Source organism: Apodemus sylvaticus, chromosome 6, assembly GCF_947179515.1.
Source record: "Apodemus sylvaticus chromosome 6, mApoSyl1.1, whole genome shotgun sequence".
Lineage (NCBI taxonomy): Eukaryota > Metazoa > Chordata > Mammalia > Rodentia > Muridae > Apodemus > Apodemus sylvaticus.
In genome coordinates, this window is record NC_067477.1 from 6252185 (window position 1) to 6271723 (window position 19539).

A 19539-nucleotide genomic window follows, 5' to 3' on the forward strand; every position below is an offset into this window, starting at 1 on the left:
GTTGGTCTTTCCTTCAGTCTCTGCTCCACACTTTATCTCTATATCTCCTCCTTAGAAAATATTTGAGAAATATGTCGAATAGTAAGACACACCAATGGTGAGAAACTCTAAATGAGAGAGGCAAACACCTCTCCCATATTAGGGAATTAAAGTTGGTGACAGTATCTGCTGACTGCCATATACTCATACATTACTGGTTGAAGCATAAGTTGCTTAAAATATTTTGGAAAATTACCTGATGCTCATTTAAGCAATATAACACCTGAGAATACATCTAAAATATTAAGACACATGAGTTTATTTTTATAAGCATGAGTGTTCAATTTTTCTTGGAAAAAACAAACCATGTGGTTCCCCAATTACATAATTCATTTTAGCACTGAATAATATTCATTTTTCTATGTACCACCTTGTCATTTTTACTTATGCTTTGCTGAAAATTTACAGCATTCTTTATATGCTGTAAATAGAGCATGAATAACATGTTGTGAATAAATAAGTATGTGTAAGCATCTCTATAATAAGGTGTAGAGTCATATGAGTACATGTTTGGAAGGGTTGTTGCTGGGACACAAAATAATTTTATTCATTATTTTTTCGCCAATTTTCATAGGAAATTCTTCATCCCAGGTAAATGTGGTTGAAACCTATGTTTACAGGTAATACAGGCCCGAGTTTACCTCAGTTGTATTGCTAATTGTCATGTTTTCAAGCTGCCTTATAAATATTTGTTTATACCCAATAGGCTGTCTGAGCCTTGGTCTTAGAGGCTCATGTGTGCAGTGTGTAATGACAGATGCAGACATTCATGAGTGGTCAGAGTGCTAAGAATGATTAACAGAGTACTCACCTACAGATGATAATGATACCAACCTCTCACCCAAAAATCAAGAGCCCTCACAATTTAGGGAAATGATGTAAGATACAGAGGATAGGGTCAAAAGAGATCAAATTCTGTTTGATTTAGGAATTGAACTGTGCTTAGTGCACACATGCATCCTCATTAGTTATATTAGCTTGTCTGGTGTATCAGGACAAGACACATTCAATTCAATCTAGTGAAAATTACCATATAAGAGATCACAAAATGACTGAGCAAGTAAATATGTCTATTGACAAGGTTAACAATATCAGTTAAATCCCTTAGAATTGACTTATATAAGTCATCCTCAGATGTTAATAAATCCAACTTTGTGCAGGTGTAGCCTAATATCATTACTAAGAATGGTAAAGCAATTAAAAAATTACAGTATAGATGGGAAGGATCTCTTAGGCCCCACAGCATGCTGAAGTATGTTTGACTGATGGGCAAAATATAATCTCTTTTTTGGGAAAGAATTCTGGAGATTCACTCTTTACTAGTGATGATCCTATCTATGTTTATACAGGTAGTACTCATTAAACTTACTGTGTTTTTGGTTAGTGAAAAAGAAGAGTTCAATATGTTTGGAAATAGACTTATTGGAAGTTCCCAAGGGGAACCATAAGAACCTAGTGGTGGTAGATTTTGGTGAGAGTGCTATGAGTGATGGTAGATCATAATATATTTTATATATGATTGAAAATTTTAAAAAATAAAAATCATTGAGAAATATAAAATAACAACTTTACACATGTGGAAAATATTCATACAAGTATATTTTTTACATTTGGCATATTTCTTCAGTAACCTTTTGTCCCTCCTATTTTTCTTTATTATACTAGACAATTCCAGTGATACAATATTATATATTTGTATACATAGTTGTATATAAATATGAAATAAATAAGAACTAAAGGGAGTCTAATTTAATGTATATAATTTTGAGATTGTCTTAATATTGATATACACATTTATAATGTAAATAATCATGCCTTAGTGATAAAGCCCTTTGCTGACATATCTATACTTTATATATATATATATATATATATATATATATAAAATTTAGTTATTCAAGATGCTGCTTAAATAATCAATGCTATGCAAATATTTTAAGCATATTTCCTTATAGTTATTTAGTCATTTTTGAGTTATACAACCTTCTCTAAAGACAATTGTTAAATGCATATATGTGAAAGAAGTCTCGAAATTATCAAAAGTTAGCCATTTTTGGAATTTTCCATCATCATCATCATCATCATCATCATCATCACCATTGCCCTTATAATCATCATCACCGCAAAGAACCATGTGTAAACCAATGTCTTATAATTGTCCTAAAGTGGAGCAACAGACTTTCTTTTGTCTTATTCCCATTGGCTTGCTTTTCCTTCATTTCACTTTGTTTTTCTTTTTTATTATTAGTAGGTTCTGTTTGCTTTGTAATTAGATAAAGAAATACAATCAAGTTGTGAGTAGATTGGGGAAGTATTGGGGAAGGGAAATCAGTATTCAGAATATATTGCGGGAACAATGTATTTTCAATAAAAATAGAAAAAATGAAAAAATATTTCTAATAATAAGTTTGCTGTGTAAGTATCCCATATGCACAAGTTCCCATATTTTTTGGTTTCATGTTTTTGTTTAAATTGTTCATAGTAAATTAGAAGCCAAGTCTGAAAATCTATAAGGATAAAGCATACGTGTGGATCGGACTTTGGAGAGTTTAAGCATAGCTTATTATAGGTATAGGTATATTTCTGCACAGTAGAAGTTGGAAAAGAAATTCGAGGCAAAAATAATTTCTATAATAATCCAAAACTCAATTTCACAATAAAGGTTAAGGTAAAGTTATATAAACCCTGTTTCATAATGTTCTTGGAACCATGAGCCTTTTTTTTTTTTTTTTTTTTTTTTTTTTTTTTTTTGCTAAAGTACAGACTCTAGTTTGCTCTCTGACCAACAGCATACAGATCAAGTCCTTGAACAACAACAACAAAAATATATTAAGAAAATATCGAAAGATGAAAATATCAGTAATGCTTCTGGTTCTGTAAGGTTAACATAGTAAAAATAATCATCTACAGAGTCAGTGTAACATACCTCAAATTTTCAATACAATTAATTCCTTAGAAATCTTGAAAGGACAATACCTAACATCATATAGAAAATCCATAAAATCCTGCACAGCTAGGGGTCATGTGCAATGAAGGAACATCTGGAGATATTAGCATCCCTTATTTCAAAATGTACTACAGAGCTACAGAAATAAAACATCATGGTAATGGAATAAAATAAGAAAGGTTAATACACAGAGTCAAATAAAAATCCAGACACAAATTCACATATTTATGGACCCCAAGATTTCATGAAGAAATCCGAAATACACAGTGAAAGAACAAAAGCATCAACAAATGGTGCTGGGCTAACTAAATGTTTATATATAGAAGAATGCAAATAGATCCATATCTGTTCCCATGCACAATCCTCAAGACCATCTGGATAACAGACCTCAATATTAATCCAGATATATTGAGGCTAAAGGTAGAAAATGAGGAATAGCTTAGAACTGACTGGCACAGGAGACAGCATACTGAAGAGAATGCCAATAGCATATGTGCTAAGAGCCACAATCAAAAAATGGAACTCAATGAAACTCAGAGTGTTCTATAAGGGAAAGCACACCATGTATAAGAAAAAACAGTATCCTACAGAATGGTAAAAGATTCTCACCAACTCTTCATATGACAGAAGGCTGATATCCAAAGTATATACACAGACATTTATCAAATTAGATGTCAACAAACCCAATAATTCAATTTAAAATATTCTTTAGTTCTAAACAGAATTCTTAACAAGGAATTCACTAATGGTAGGGAAGCAGTTTTAAAACAATGTTCAACATCCTACCCAACAGTGAAATGAACATAAAAATGAGTTTGGGACTCCATCTTACAGATGTCAGAATGGCTAAGATCAAAACTACAATGACAACTAATTGTAGTGAGGATGTGCTCACAATTGTTAGTAGGATTGCACATTTCATAGCCACTGCAAAGCACATATTATTTTAAAATTACCATTACAAGTAAGTACCATTTGTTAATTAATATTGCACATATATATTTTATTCTTAAACTATGGACTATTTTGAAACATCATTTGTATATCCAGTTAAAAGAATGCTAAAAAGTTTCAAACATGTGGTATCAAACAAATTATAATTACTAACATCAACAGAATATGCAAATCTATCTGTAAATTTTTCACTGACTGGAGGATTTATTCAGTTGGAAAATCTGATTTTCACTTGCAAGTACTTTCTTTATTTTTCTTTTTTCTTTTGAATATATTATTCATTTACATTTTAAATGTTATTCACTTTCACAGTTTCCCCATTCCCAGAAAACCCCCCAACTCCCTCTCCCTCCCTCTCCCTCTATGAGGATGCCCCTCCACTGAACCCACTCACACATACCACCCCTGGAATTCCCCACGTGGGACATTTATCCAGTCTTGATAGGATCCAGGACATCTTCTTCCATTGATGCCTGACAAGGAATTCCTTTGCCACAAATGTGGTTGGAACCATGTGTACACCTTGGTTGATAACTTAGTCTATTAGAGACCTGGGTGGTCCGATTGGCCAATATCATCATTTTTCCCATGAGGCTAGAAAACCCTTTAGCTCCTCCAGTCTTCCCTCCAACCCCTCACCTAGGGACCCTGTACTCAGTCCAATGGCTGTCTGCTAGCATCTGCCTCTATATCTGTAAGGCTCTGGAAGTAAGGAGAGATCCATATCAAGCTCCTTTCCACAAGCACTTCTTAGCATTCACAATAGTGTTGGGGGTTGGTGAATGTTTATAAGATGAATCTTCACATAGGACAGTCTCTGGATGGCCATTTCTTCAGTCTCTGCTCTACACACTTTTTTCTGAATCTCCTCCCATTGGTATTTTGATCCTTTTTTTTTTTTTTTTGAGACAGGGTCTCTCAGTATAGCCCTGACTGTCCTGGAACTCACTCTGTAGACCAGGCTGGCCTCGAACTCAGAAATCTACCTGCCTCTGCCTCCCAAGTGCTGGCATTAAAGGCGTGTACCACCAACACCCAGCTTTTGATCCCTCTTCTAAGAAGGACTGAAGTGTCTCTACTTTGGTCTTCTTTCTTCTTGAGTGTCACGTGGTCTATGAGTGCATACCATGGTTGTTCTTCTATGATTAGGTTACCTCACTTAGGATGATATTTTCTAGTACCAGCCATTTGCCTAAGAATTTTTCATTGTTTTTAATACCTGAGTAGTACTTTATTATGTAAATTTAAAACATTTTCTGTATCCATTTATCTGTTGAAGGACATCTGGGTTCTTTCCAGCTTCTTGCTATTATAAATAAGGTTTCTATGAACATAGTGGATCATGTGCCCTTATTACATGTTGGAGCATCTTCTTAGTATATGCCCAGGAGTGGTATAACTGGGTCCTTAGGTAGTGCTACATCTAGAGGGAGTGCACTTCTTGAAGTCCCAATCAAAGGACTGAGCCCATGCAGCTCTTCTGGGCAAGTGATAGTAACCTGAGTCCATAGTGTACTCAAGTTCCAAGTGAAGCTCCCAGCTCAAGAAAAGGAGTGCAGGAGAAGTTGGGCACTTTGCATTTTTTGGCCTTCATTACATTTAGTTTTTCTCATTTTTTTCTGTGCATTATAAATGTTTTAAATCAAATTTTAGTATCAAGAGTGTTTGAATTTTGTGACTCAGGATAAGAGATATGAAGATAGTAACTTAATTAAAAACTAATTTATCAAAGTACAGAATACCAAAGGTGAAGATATGATGTCCTCACACCAATACCATATCAAAACCATCATCACATGAATTTAGACAAAGTTTTCCACAATGTCCTAAATTCAATGGCTGTCATATTTGTTCACAATTTTATGGACCTCACATGAATTTAGTTTCATTTCTCTCATGTTATCCTCACCCCTTTATGCCTTTGAAATCTCATTTTATATATACTAATTAAAAGACCATAGCCAAATTAGTATGTATTGACCCTCCTGATCTTTTTGGGTGCAAAAGCACTACAGGTTAATGTATTAAAGCCCCATTTCAAGGGTCCTGAAGCCCTGTGAGAATTCTTACCCAAGTTTATCTCTGTGACCCTGGAACCAGAAGAACTCACCTTGGAGATGGGGGGGCAAGCCTTAAGAGGAGAAGGATCTTCATCACTCTGCTCAGTGAACTGGGCCTCATTTCCTCACTGGATGTGACAGGAAGTGCTAGAGCAGCATTTGTCCAAAAAGAACATCTGACCAGAGATTTCGAGGACATGCTTGAGCAGCAAATGGCCTCTGCTGTAAAAAACCTTGTGTCCCTTCAGAGTCAAATAAGCTCCTTTGCAGAGGTTGTTCTCCAAAACAGGAGGTTCCTGGACTTACCAACTGCAGAACTAGGTGGCAATTGCATATTGCTGGGAAAGGATGTTGCTTCTGTATCAATGAATCTGGTCTGGTAGAACAAGATCTACAAATGCTCAAAGAGTTCTGGGAGAACCTCTGAGTAGTCTGTGCTCCAAACACTCCTGCCCCTTGGTTCCCTAACTCCTTGATAGCTTGGTTTTGTCCCCTCCTTGGCCCCATACTAGTCATTGGAGCCTTGCTTCATTTGGCACCATGCCTCATCCAATTTTATAAATCAGCAGATGAGTAACATTGCAAAAATCACTGTTATTCATGTCTTGGTTTAATATCAAACTGTTCTCAAAATAGGAGACAGTTATTATGGTGACAGCTCTTTAAGAAGGTTTATGGGACATATAGGGAGGGGGGATCTGGGAAAGGGGCAATCATTTGGAATGTAAACAAAGAATATAGAAAATAAAAATATTAAAAAAAAGAAAAAGAAAAAAAAAGAAAATGGAGATTTGTTGCACAGTGGCCTTGATAAAGGTTCCTTGCTGGGCAACTTGATAAAGTTGATTTAGTTGGATGTCCCAGAACCTCACACATATCAGAGCATAGTAGGAGCTTTACCTTCTTACATATGAGAACATGGTAGGAGATTAACATTCTTACATATCAAAGGATATTAGGAGTTTCACCTTTTGACCAGGCCCCTGTCACCATATCACAGTACACTCTGGGGAAAATTATGACTATCAGTCATGTAAGGGCAGTGCCTCAAACTCTTTCACTTGCAGATAAGACATCTTTAACATCTTAGACAAAGTCAATAGTAAGCAAACTTCTGCTGTCACACCCCCAATCCACCTCAAAGTATATAAGATCCTCTCCAGAAGGAATAAGTGTGTGAGAACTACTTTTTCAGCGATTGGCTGAGAGCTTCTGTTATATAAGAAATGTAACAAATTTCATGGCAGAAAACATTCTCCCAAATCTTTCACCACTGAAAACTGCCTGGGTCCACACATATCACTTCCTGTCTGGTAGCCCCGAACTCAGTTCATAGATGTTGCACCTATCTTGGTAGCTGAGTTTGAAGCTGGCTCTGTTGGTACAACAGTGGCAGATGCACCCTCCCTGCTCAAGCCAATTTGCCTGCCACATAGCAATGTCTCCACAGAAGTGATCATTGATCCAATCCCCTATTTTCTTTCTGCAAATACTCCCTCAGTCTCAGAAGCCCTCCAGTTCTTCCCAGCAGACCTCAACATGTACTGTTCTATGTACAGACAAGCAGGTATGAGAATCCTTCAACCTGGTGTTATGTCCAAGGTATGTATCACATTTGTCCTGATTTCAAAATGTATTTGTAGAACATTTCATTATCTGATTAAGAATCAACACCAAGGTTGTATTTGAAATTTTAGTTTACAGTGAAGAACCCAGAGGTTAATGATAATTACTCTTTAGGGATTCACACTCATTCTCTCTTTTACAAACTCAAATACTAATGGCTGGATTACATTTCATTTCATGACATTAGATCTTGTTCCTAATAGCAGAGTATACATGTCATATAAAAGTAGGTCTGGTCAGTGCTATACTCTGTGCATATCTTCGATCCCATTATTCATACCATTAAAATGTAATATGCTTTCCTAACATAAAATACAGTACTACCATTTCCATTTAAAGTGATCAAGAATTTCTGAATGATGAATCAACGATCCTATTTTATTTAACAATTGTTTCCACTGCAGAGCTTTTTCCTTCACATGTCACTTTTAAAAACAGGGAGACCAATCATGCCTATAGCACTGATTGGAAATACATTAAATAAACTCTCAACTTGAGTATACATGAGGTAGGGAATTTTGAACCTTAATGAAGACTTTCAGTGAAAATTTGAGTAAGTGATCTGCTCCAAATTTTCCACAATAGTTTATAATTTTTAGGACCTCATTGGCAGGATACTTAACATCTTTATTTGTATTCATTGTTAGAATAAAATTATGGGATTAATAAAAACCTTTAATTTTTATATTACACAGTCACCACTCGTCCTCATACATTTAATCTCACACACAGAAGTACTCCATGCACATATGAAAAATTCAAGAAATGTATCTTAATCCATTGCATCTTATAATAAAGATATAAATCCAAATCATACACTTATGCACTACAGAGACAAAGCATATAGAATGCAACATCCTGGTTAGATATGATATTATTTCTCAGAAGTATCTGTTTTCTGTGTTTTCCATATTTAGGACCAGCAGTTCTTCAATCTCTGGTCCTCTGGCCTCTTCTTCCTAATTTGACAACTTAGCCAGGTTCCAATACCATTCCATGATATGCTGTTAATTGTTGACCATCCTACATCCTGACTTTAATTAGGAAATTTGCGATGATATATGTATCTAATGGAGAGAATTAAAGACATTATCAAATATTCTCTTTTTCCATGTCACATAATACAATTATAGTTGAAAATCCCCTGTAATTTTGATAACCCAGTACAAGGAAGCTAAGGATTAATGCAGGTCTTATGGCCCATCCAACCCTAAGGGTTTTAGGACCTCAGCTGGCACTCAACATTCTGGGTTTGGTTTCTTTTTACAATGTTGTTACAACATTGTGGTAAGATCATATTTCATGGATTATACACTCTTAACATCTTTATCTTTCTAAAGTTTTTAAATATAATCACATTTTATTTATAAAAGTGGATGTGCTTTTGGTATAGCACACCTATTTCTCATTTGGTATAGCACATCCATGTCTCATGGATGACATCAGTAGCTCAATCATGCTGATTTTCATTTATTCACTCATGCTCATACCTAAAATTCATTATGACAGTTGTCCAAATTTAAAAAATTCATATTATGTCTATCTTGTAAATCATCATTAGAAGCAAAACCAAGGGAAAGTGCATTGTACTTTAAAATCTCTGATGCAATAAAAAAAAAAAATTCCCAGTGTTTCACTTCTAGAAGCTTCTGTCTACAGTGCTCAACTTCACGATGCACAACATCTGATAGAACTGACTAAACAAACACTGTTTCTATACTTTTAAATTGTCGTAAATAGAGGGTAGTATAAAGATGAAGGCACAGGATATTGAGTAAACAGAAATCAGAAAAATGTAAGGCAGGAAATCAAAAGATAAGTATCATCAATGAAACATTACTGTCTTCCATTGAATTATAGTTTTAATAGCTGCCAGCCTGAGGATGAAACACACTCTTACATTCTGAGAAAATTCTATAATATGCAGTATCTGTTCATTGTATATGTGTGTTTGTGTGTGTATGTGTGTGTTCACGTGTGTGTGTGTGTCTGTGTTCGTGGGGGCAGGGAAATATGTTCTGACAGGACTAACATAGGAAACGATCTGGCATCAGGCATAGAGCAGAATAAAGACAAGAGAAACATCACTGCTTTGAGTTCTTCATGAGCCCTATATGCAAAAACACAAAGTACTGATCCCTGGATGAGTGAACAGAGTCATGACCTTCATGATAGTTTAAGGGTCCATCTCAGTCTTGCTCCTTCTATGGAGCACTGATCAGAAATGTTTTTCTCCTGAGTACTCTTGTACTCAATGAGTTCATATTTATGGGGATCACAGGTGAGCTCCCTTGAGTACTCCTGTTCTTCCTATCACAAAATAATTCCTCTTAAGTCCTACAACTTAAGCGCACTGTCAGAATGAGTACCAATGGGGGAATGCAAATCTCTCCTAGCTCCACACAATCTAGCCAAAGTTGAATCTCATCTCAGAATATTCACTGGTGTGCAATCATGAACAGGCTTACATCATTACTCCTGCTGATGATTGTCACTACATGTGAGTTTCAAGGTTCTGTAAGGGATAAACTTTTCTTTTACCATTCTATTCCAACCTTGATCTGCTTTATTTTCTTCACAGATGTTCTTTCCCAGGTTACTCTGACAGAGTCTGTCCCTGGGATATTGCAGTCCTCCCAGACCCTCTGTCTGACTTGCACTTTCTCTGAGTTTTCTCTGAGTACTTTTGGTATAGGTGTGGGCTGGATTCAACAGTCCTCAGGGAAGGGACTGGAGTAGCTAGTAATCATTTTGTGGGTTGATGATAATCACTACAAACCATCTCTGAAGAGCCAGATCACAGTCTCCAAGGACACCTCCAACAACCAAGCATTCCTCCAGATCAGCAGTGTAGACATTGCAGATACTGCGACATACTACTGTGCTCAGAGAGCACATTGACACAGCCTCAGGTGTCATCTCACAATATTTCAGGCTGGTTCTCAGCTCTGTTCCTTCCTATTATATCATAAGAGGGTATGGCTACAGCTTTCCTGCTCGCCTGGGTCTTCCTGTTTCCTCTTAGGTTAATAGCTTTCTATTCTGGATATTCAACCTAGCTCCCCTTTAAGATTTTTTCTTTTCCTCTTTTCCAGTGTAGAGTTAGTAATCGATTATGATGAGAGTGGTTTGCCAAATGTCTTGTTAGTTACCACTCTTGTGATCTTGACCTACTCCTTCCTGTACATTTGGCTGGCAAAACCTGATCCTCCTGACTCTTTTTCAGGCCAATGACCTAAAGCAGGAAATAGGAGATGGGACATCCAGGAAAGAGAGAGACAGTGTGTGTGTGTGTGTGTGTGTGTGTGTGTGTGAGAGAGAGAGAGAGAGAGAGAGAGAGAGAGAGAGAGAGAGAGAGGTGAGAAGATAATGAATGAGGAGAGGAGGGGGAAGAGAGAGGAAGGGCAGAGAGAGAGAGAGAGAGAGAGAGCGGGGAGAGGGAGGGAGATAGAGAGAGGGAGAGGAAGAGGGAAAGGGAGATCTTTCACAAAGATTAGATGTTTGAGGACAGAACCAGTCTGGATGCAGCCACAATATTCAACACTACTCAGTGAAGCTCAGCAGCCTAATATCCAAGTCCTTTGCTATCTATTTTGGTGTCAGGCATTGTCACAGTCTGGCTCTAAGGTATGTCAGAAAATTTGAAGGAGCAAGAAACTGTCTTGGAGCTGAAAAGACAGGGAAGTGTAGCATGTAGAGTTCCTCAAAATTATGGTTAAGTGTTGTAGAAGGGAACAAAAGGTATAAAAATTAATTCTTATTCCATAAGGAAATATCTTAGTCACCTTGTATGTAAGATTTAGAGAGAAGGAGTATTAAATTACTACATTTGTTCCAGGTATTTCTGTGTTGGTGTGTTCTTTTTGCCCACCCTGTAAATACTGCCTTTTTATTATACTTATACTGATTTCTGGGCAGCAGGAATTTGAATCTGTACTCATCTTTTGTGTTGTTATTCATGTCTCTAAATCATCTTTGTAAACACTACCTCTCTCAGCACTTGACCATTTTAATAAAAACTGATGGCCTGCCTTAAAGGAAAAGAATATAAGGAGGGTTTCTATGGAGAGATAGAAACTCTGCAAAAGAGTCAGGGGCATATTTTGCTAGAAAGATGCAGAGAAAAAAGTTGGCCAGGGCTGAAAGTGGGTTAACAAACAAGACAAACAAACAAGACATTTGTCAAAATAGAGATTAACGTACATGGATTAATTTAAGAGTTAATTGGGAACAAGAGTAAGATGAGGCATAAATCTATAATCAGTAATGTTTCTTGGTGTTTTAATTCAGAGTTAGGATATGCATCGTAAAACGTTATTTTTATACCCACGTTGGTGAGCACAAATACCTAACCTAATTAGTTCAATAAAGTTGGAGTACATGTGTTTGATCACACACTCAATCATTATCTAATTCCCATGTAATGATCAACATTGCTTTTAAAGTACTCTTTTGTTTTGCTTTAATTTTTAAGTCAGGGTTTCTCTGTATAACCCTGGTTGTCCTAGAACTTTCTCCATTGACAAGGTTAGCCTCACATTCAGAAATGTATTGTTGCCCACCTCATGAATTCTGGAATTAAAGGTATTTTCAACCACCATCCATGTATTTTTAAATATTCTCAACAAGCATTTTTAACCACCCCAGGTCCTTTCATGTGATTTGGTGTGGGATAGTGAGAGAAGTTCAGTGATATGCAAAGATCATTGATTCCAAACTTATATTCTTTCCAATTCCCAATGTCTTCCCCTGTAGTCACATGAGAGTTACAGAACACTAATTACAGTGACACACGCCTATCTTCTTCATTCTTTGGGATAATGGGTATGACAGTGATCCTTAGTGCTTTGATAAGGACTATTTAGAAAGTGCAGATGATCATTCAGGGCAAGGTCGCTGATGAATGATCTGCAAAATTTGTTAATAAGTGATTTCAGAAGTAAGCTACAAATTGAACATTCCACTGATTCACTAAATCATCTATAAAATGAATATTCCTGCATCTTTTATATCTGACCATTGAGGACACCATGGTTTATCAGTCTTTTATAGAACCAATGTGAAAGGATATGAGCCCATTTACAGAAACAATGTTCTCTGCACTGGGACCGGTAATAATAAAATGGTGCCCAGTTTTTAAGTGGTATTCTGAACCAATGAACATAGACAGGTACAAAAGGAATTGCCAGGGGTTTGTGATCAATGAAAAGAGGACACTACAAGAGGAGAAGGGAAAAATCTTCATACTGATTGGAGAATATAAAAATGGTATAAATCCCAACCAAATTCAAGAAAACATCAAGACGATCATCCACCATGATCAAGTAGGCTTTATACCAGGGATGCAGGGTTGGTTCAATATACGGAAATCCATCAATGCAATCCACTACATAACAAACTCAAAGAAAAAAACCACATGGTCATTTCATTGGATGCTGAAAAAGCATTTGACAAAATTCAGCATCCTTTCATGCTTAAAGTCTTGGAAAGAACAGGAATTCAAGGCCCATACCTAAACATCGTTAAAGCAATATACAGCAAACCAGTAGCCAGCATCAAACTTAATGGAGAGAAACTAGAAGCAATTCCACTAAAATCAGGGACTAGACAGGGCTGCCCCCTTTCTCCTTATCTTTTCAATATTGTACTTGAGGTACTAGCTCGGGCAATTAGAGAACATAAGGAGGTCAAAGGGATACAAATTGGAAAGGAAGAAGTCAAACTATCATTATTTGCCGATGACATGATAGTCTACCTAAGTGACCCAAAAAACTCCACTAGAGAACTCCTACAGCTGATAAACAACTTCAGCAAAGTAGCAGGTTATAAAATCAACTCAAGCAAATCAATGGCCTTCCTATACTCAAAGGATAAGCAGGCTGAGAAAGAAATTAGGGAAATGACCCCCTTCACAATAGCCACAAACAGTATAAAGTACCTTGGGGTGACTCTTACCAAACATGTGAAAGATCTGTATGACAAGAACTTCAAGATTCTGAAGAAGGAAATGGAAGAAGACCTCAAAAAATGGGAAAACCTCCCATGCTCATGGATTGGCAGGATCAATATAGTTAAAATGGCCATTTTGCCAAAAGCAATATACAGATTCAATGCAATACCCATCAAAATCCCAACTCAATTCTTCACACAGTTAGAAAGAGCAATTCTCAAATTCGTCTGGAATAACAAAAAACCCAGGATAGATAAAAATATTCTCAGCAACAAAAGAAAGTCTGGGGGAATCAGTATTCCTGACCTCAAGCAATACCACAGAGCAATAGTGTTAAAAACTGCATGGTATTGGTACAGTGACAGGCAGGAGGATCAATGGAACAGGATTGAAGATCCAGAAATGAACCCACACCCCTATGGCCACTTGATCCTCGACAAAGGGGCTAAAAACATCCAATGGAAAAAAGATAGCCTTTTCAACAAATGGTGCTGGTTCAACTGGAGGTCAGCATGCAGAAGAATGCAAATTGATCCATCCTTGTCTCCTTGTACTAATCTCAAATCCAAATGGATCAAGGACCTCCACATAAAGCCAGACACTCTCCAGCTAATAGAAAAGAAACTGGGGAAGACCCTTGAGGACATTGCTATAGGGAGAAAGTTTCTGAACAGAACATCAATAGCATATGCTCTAAGATCAAGAATTGACAAATGGGACCTCATAAAATTACAAAGTTTCTGTACGGCAAAGGACACCATCAAGAGGACAAATCGGCAACCAACAAATTGGGAAAAGATCTTCACCAATCCTACATCAGAAAGAGGGCTAATATCCAATATATATAAAGAACTCAAGAAGTTAGACTCCAGAAAACCAAACAACCCTATTAAAAAATGTGGTACAGAGTTAAACAAAGAATTCTCACCTGAAGAACTTCAGATGACAGAGAAACACCTTAAAAAATGCTCAACTTCATTAGTCATTAGGGAAATGCAAATCAAAACAACCCTGAGATTTCACCTTATACCAGTCAGAATGGCTAAGATTAAAAATTCAGAGTAGGGGATGGTAGTTAGTGGGAGAGAGAGAGAGAGAGAGAGAGAGAGAGAGAGAGAGAGAGAGAGAGGGAGAGAAGAGTGAGAGAGAGAGAGTAGAAAAGTGGAGTGGAGGCCGGCCATGACCATGTGGAGGGTGGGGGGAGAGCCCAAGGGGTAGAGAGGTGGGAGAATGTGGGAGAGCAGAGAGCAAAGAGCGAGAGGAGGGGCATGTAGCCCCTTTTATAGTGGGCCAGATCTCTGGGGCGAGGCATACCTGGCTATTGCCAGGTAGGTGTGGGATGGAGCTTAGACAAAACATCAACAGTCCCTATCATGGGGATTTCCTGTCTAAGTAATTCCATTAAATGTAGCCACATGCAGGTTGAGAAAAAGATTAAATCACAAAATATATTTGCTTGATTTCTACTTCCTTATCAATGTTAATTTCTTGTGTACTCTTAACTTTTTCTGTGACTACCACAGTGATTCTTCCTCTTTTTGTTCTATGTGAATGCTCCAGGAATTCATCCATGGATACTTGGGGTGATGCATCTGATTTCAAAATTAATTGCTGTCCTTCTGTCCTCAACTACTCTAGCCCAGGGACAGCCTCATGAAGGCAATAATGATCCTGATCTCTCCTGTTTACACCTTTTTTACAAATGGCAACTGCTGGAGCTGGATGAAACTGTCACAAGGAAAGAGTATGACTTTGAGAGTGTAATTGATGATTGTAGCCACTCTTAGCTTTATAGGAATGGTTAGGATTCCCTTGAAGAAAAGATGGGGATAGGAAACAGGGAGACAAGGGGAAATACATGGAGTCAAGACTTGATTTCTTGCTCAAGATTCAAATGTTATTTGGTGTCTCACAATTTAAGGAGACCTTTCACCCTAAGCCTATAGTCTGCTCCTCAGGTGTTGGCTCCACTGTTCCATACTGCTCAGCATGTAGCCTGCTTGAGTCTGTAAACTATAGATCTGGCATATCAAAGGACTTCACCTTGATTCCAGCGCTCCACCTCAGGCTATCATCAGGTGTTAACTAGTGGGTTCTCGAGTATTCACAGTGCAGGTTCTTAGAACAATGGCCCAGAACTTCAAAGGCTAAAGAATAGTAGCTGGCCCTGAGTTCCAAAAACCCTGCTCAGAGGCTAGGGGAGGGCACAGATGATAATGTAGCAACAACTTAAATTCATATGCTGAGACATCAGTCATCTTATTCAGATCCTGCATCTGAGCTCTGCAAGCACACCAGTTGCAGGGGTATGTTACTGCTCAAGTCACCCTGGGCAATTTTAGAGTAAAGAATGGGAAATATACCTGCATGGAAGTTAACGACCAGCAGAAGGCACAGTGTGGCCAAGATTCTCTTGCAGAGAGACATGCTTGTTGTTCCAGTGACTTTGTATCCTCTCTGGTTTCCTTTCTTAACATACATGTACCTATTGTGATTGACATATAACATTTCCATGCTCAAACACTGGGAAGATTCTTTGTTAAACACTCCAAAGGTTTATATTTTCTTCATACACACACACACACACACACACACACACACACATCCTCCTAGATGCAATCTTCTGTTGACAGATAGTCAGTTATTTCCATAATTATTGTGATGGTCCTGCAGTAGTCACTCATGTACAAATGTCTCTAAAGTAGATATAGTTTTGGTCATTTTCATAACTTTTTTAGTATATCACATGTTGAAATCACAAACATTAATTGTATGCATTGAAAGAAGGCTGCAAGTTAAAATAACGTAGCAGTTTTTGAAAGTCACTATCAGTATTGTTATCTTTGCAACCACCTTCAAATCTGTCTCTTAACCTTATCAGAAGAGAGGCTACTGTCTCAGGCTTCACATCTTGGAAGAGCATAGTCTTTCATGTCACCTCCACAGCCTCAGCACAATATTCAGGGATTTGTTATGGGATGAATTTCCTCAGACAGGATTTGGACTTGGGACTCTGCAGCCTGAAGCAGTTCTCCTTTCTTTTTCAGCAGGGGTAGATCCTTATCTAAGATGTACCCTGCTCATGAATATGCAACTCACATGTGTCTATGGTGGTAAATACAGGGATGTATACACTGCACAATAATATAACATCTCTTTCTTCTCTAAAGTCACTAAATACACAGGACCTTACCATTTATAATCCTATTCCTGGTGGCAACATCTACAGGTAAGGGGCTCACAGTGGCAGATTGAGATATGGCTATACATTCAGGTGACAAAGACATCCACCCTGTCTTTCTCTCTACATGTGTCTACACCCAGGTCCAGCAACAGCAGTCTGGGGTTGAACTGGTGAGGCTTGGGGCCTCAATGAAGATGTCCTGCAAGGTTTCTCGATAGATTAACAGACTAACTTATGTCCTGGTTGAAACAGAGTCATGGAAAGACCCTGAGTGGATTGAATTTATTAATACCTACTATGGCAGTACTAACTACAATGAAAATTTCAAGGGCAAGGCCACATTGACTGTAGACAAATCTTCCAGGACAGCCAATACGAGCTTAGCTAGAAGGACATCTGAGGACTCTGCTGTATATTACTGTGCAAGATAAAGTGTTAAAAACCACATCCTGAGTATGTCTGAAACCCTGAAGGAGCAAAAGGTTGCCCTGTGGCTGAGAAGATGAACTTGCAGACTTGCTCAGATCCAATCATTTGGAAGGTCCACTTATGTGTCTCTTCTTTAGAGACATATAGTGCTTTTGTCAACTTTGAAATAGGATATCTATTAATTATGTGATGCTGATTTAAGATGCTGCTAGAGTACCCTACCTTATAAATGTCATCACTAGTCACCACCTCCATTGATATTTTTCTTTTTGAATAAAACAATAACAAAAGAGAAATTGTGATCATGCATGATAAAAATATCTCTGGATTGTGAAAAATACTAGAAATTTCTTTGGAATAGCTGGGAGTAAAGTATAATATTAATTTAATCTATAAAATTCCACCATCTTCTGAGCAAACAAAAGTCTTTTTCACAGTCTTAAGTCTTAAATGACCTCTGGATATTTTGCTAACTGTGTTTGTGCGTTCTGGCAGAAGTTCCAATCTCTTAGAATATAAGCAGTATTAATATCAGAATGCATAACTGCAAAGTTCCTGCCTGTGCCAAGTTGAACATTCCACTAAGTGCAGAGTGAGGATAATTATAGGAAAGATGGAAAGGAAGATAAAATTTAGAAATCAGAGCATTTCATTGAAAACTATAGCAATCCTGAATTTAGTTCTCATAGGCTTTATATATGTCTTAGGTAGGGTTTTACTGCTATGAACAGATACCATAACCAAGGCAACTCTTATAAAGACAACATTTAATTGGGGCTGGCTTATAGGTTTAGTGGTTCAGTTAAGTACCATCAAGGCAGCAACCAGGCATTCATGGTCCAGGCAGAGCTGAGAGTTCAATCTCATCATCTGAAGGATTCTAGTTGAATACTGGCTTCCAGTCAGCTAGGATGAGAGTCTTATAGCCCACACACAGAGTGGCACACCTACTTTAACAGGGCTACACCTTCTACTCCCTTAATTCAATTTAATACCTCTCGACACAAGATTCAGTCTCACTTTACTTTCCGGTGCACCATTAATGCTTGAACTGCATTCTTTATATTTTCCCTTTCTCAGCTTGCTATGCTTTCTTGAAATGCTCTTCATGAGACTTAATCAGAAAAAAATGTCTAGGATGTATTTTTTGAGACTTCATTTATCAGTGTAATTAATGAGTCTTTTTACCTTAGGCTCAGGCAGACTCTTCAGGTAAGAAAAAAAAATTAGCCACACTCTTCACCAAAATACCATAAAACTGTCTCTATGCCACATACTGAAATTCTTCTCCACTAAAATCTCTTGGGCCAAGTTAGCACAATTCAAATCACTCACAGCAACAAATTCTTCCATATTCCTTCTATGATAACCCATTAAGCCTCACTTAAAGCTTTCCAATACTTTCCAAATCGAAAGTTCCAAAATCCACATTCTTCCAAACAAAAACATTGTCAGTCATATCACAGCAATATCCCAGTCCCTGGTACCAATTTCTGTCTTAGAGCTTTACTGCTAAGAATAGGAACCATGATCAAGTCACATCTAATAAAAGACAACATTTAATTGGGGCTGGTTAACAGGTTTAGAGTTTCAGTTCAGTATCAATCAAGGCAAGTGAGCATGACAGCATCCAGGTAGGCATGGTACAGGCAGATCTGAGAGTTCTACATCTTCATCTGAAGGATGCTAGTTGAATACTGGCTTCCAGGCAGCAAGGATGAGAGTTGTATGCCTCACACACAGAGAGACAAACCTACTACAATAGGGCCACACCTTTTCATTCTGCCACTCTCTAGGCCAAGCATATACAAGCCAAAATACTATATTTTACAGTATTCTGGGGGGAAAAGACACAATCTGGCAGAGAGCATGGCTGATATGCATTGGATATCTATAAGCCTTCCAGTTGCTTCCTCCAAGACAGAACAAAGAGCCCTCTTGCCATTACTCTGACAGAAAGGCTTTCACAAATGTAGGCAAAATGGATCCTGACCAAAAGCCACATAAGTGTAATACATATAAGATGGAGAAAAGTAATATTTACTTACTTTTTACAGAACTCATTTATCAACTGACTGTACATGCTCACTGAGGTAGATTCTGAGATTATATGTTATTATCTAGTCCCATAAAATTGGTCTCAACCTTAATAAACAGTTCTAATGGTACTATCCTTTAGAGATCATGGACCTTTTCTGAAAGAGCATCAATCTCACAGATTGACCTATAAAACATTTGTGAATGTGATTGTCTTTGCATTTGTGAGTGTTTCTTGTGCTTGGATTTTGGGTGCTTTTTCTTTTTTATTGTGTTTATCTTATTTTTATTTATTTGCTTTTCTTTTATCATA

General features: G+C 37.4%; 1 gene segment (V, D, J or C); it reads left to right on the forward strand.

Moving 5' to 3' along the window:
* LOC127687769 (Ig heavy chain V region 3-like) overlaps positions 1-19539 on the forward strand; it is a 906657-nt gene that overhangs the window by 857524 nt on the left and 29594 nt on the right.